Genomic DNA, 2213 nt, shown 5'->3' on the forward strand with positions numbered 1-2213 from the left:
AAAGCCTTGCCCAAGTGAATGAGTAAAATTTTCCAAGGCTAGTGTCAGTATATGATTTCTGGAAAGCTATTAATATACGCAGCTGTGTTCTCAGTAGCAAGCACAAACTGCTACAGCTTTAAATTAAAACAATGGCCTCAGAGAAGTGACACGGCCTGCAGAACTGCCACTGCTTGTGAGATGGTAACAGTTCAGAAGCCTAAGAACTAGCACACTGTTGTTTGTTTGTAGTAATCATTTCAGACATGGTTGGTTTTTTGTTTTTTTTAGTTCACACTTCATATGCTGTACCTAGGAGAGAAATTACTGCTTAGAAATGAGATGAAACTATCAATCCAAATCCCATCAGCAGTCTCAGAAAGAAATGCAACACACATTCCAGTTTTCAGTCAATGCCGAGAAAGGATGAGTAAAAGATGAGAAATTCTCATAGCTGAATCCTCTCACTTCCTCCTTGCTGCTACTGCTGCTCCTCAGTGCGGCTATATGTGTGATGGGCCTTTAGCAGACCTTAACTCAGCAGTTATAGTTACTAAAATTACATGATGCAGGAAGTCACATAAATGTTATGTTAAGACTGAGAAATGAGATGCACAAAAGTCAGGAAATCTAGAGATTAATATCCTGCAGTTGCATTAGTAGACTGATAGATGTTAAAGCCAAAAGGGACCCTTAGAGCTTGTAATCTGACCTCCTGTATATCAAAAGCCATAAAATTCTCTGCTAGATTGAAGAGCCCTTTAATTTAGACATAGTTCACATACATAGTACTTTGGATGGCAGCCTAAATTATTAAATCTATGTCTAGGTGTGCAGTGTGTGCAAATGCATACCCAATAGCACAGTAAGTGCTCTTTGTTTGCATAATATACTGTAAAATCATTTTACTGGATGAATAGGGCAGTAGAAATAAGTGAGGTTCTAACTGCTAAAGAGCTCCTGACATAATCTCGAGAGGAGAATAAATACACATCTACGTAAACAAAAATCAGATTGCAGAATCTATTGGTCCTTTGGAACTTTGAAAAGTAACTCTAAATGGTCCTCGTTTATCCCAGAGATCAGTTCCTTGGGTGTGTTGAATACACAGCTGTGGGAGAAGGAACTTGCCCAAGGTGAGCAAATGAGTAAAACTTTCCATTCCGCCTCATGCATCATTATCACAGTCGTTAACTGCATTCTGATAGCAGAATCTTTATTGTTGATGCTGCATGAACCAAATATCGACTTCTCTTCCTTTTCTAGTGCATATTCATTGATTACTAGTAAAGCAGTAGCAGGCCCTGACCTGTGACTGTGAGGCTGTCCAGATAGGCTACATAACCCCTTCATAGTGAAGTGATCACAGGTCATGAATGTTACTATGCCCGTCTTCCCTCTCCCCTTTCCACCGCTACCCACAGCTGTTTCCTGGTCCACCCTTGTTGAAAACAGAAGTTAAATACAGGGAAAAGCACTGCTCTTGTAAAGTGCAAGCCGTCTTCATATAATATATTAAAGCCAAACTTTGATCTCATTACTCTGCAGTAAATCTAGAGAAACTCTATCATCTTCATTGTAACTACTTGAGCTTTACAGAGGAATGACTGATATCAGAACCAGTCCATAGCCACCTCAAGTCAATGAAAAGTCTACCATTGACATCAGTGAACTTTGGATCAGGCCCCTAATGAAGTGATAGTGTATATTTCCACCATGCAGTGTGTTTTCTATAGTACAATAAAGGGTTACATATTTTGAAAAGCCTTAATCACACATTATGAGATCATCATCTCTGTTTCTTACTTGTTGAAAATGAGATGATGTGACTTTTCATTGAATAACTGTTAGCCACAGAGAAATGGCACTGCATATGGCAATAGCTTAAACAGCTCTGTCCTATGGGATTTCTACATCTCTTTTCTTTCATCCAGTCTGAGCACAGAATTCTGTTCTCAGGGCCACGAGCAGATCTGAACTCCAATGTTCTCCTACATGTGCAAGTCTGCCATTGAGGTCAATGGAAGTTCCATTCGGGAGCACAGTATCACAGTCCTGATCTTTTCTGTGTAACTGACAATAGAGTTTTGCCCTATGAACAATCAAATACATTTAGAAAGAGTGAAACTGCAGTACATTTTATTAGTTTCATTTTAAATCCATCTTAAAATATTTTTGATGAAAAATCCCTCTCACACAATCAAACTGCCGCTGGATTTTTTAAAAGGGCTGGG

The sequence above is a fragment of the Mauremys mutica genome, chromosome 9, assembly GCF_020497125.1.
Source record: "Mauremys mutica isolate MM-2020 ecotype Southern chromosome 9, ASM2049712v1, whole genome shotgun sequence".
NCBI lineage: Eukaryota > Metazoa > Chordata > Testudines > Geoemydidae > Mauremys > Mauremys mutica.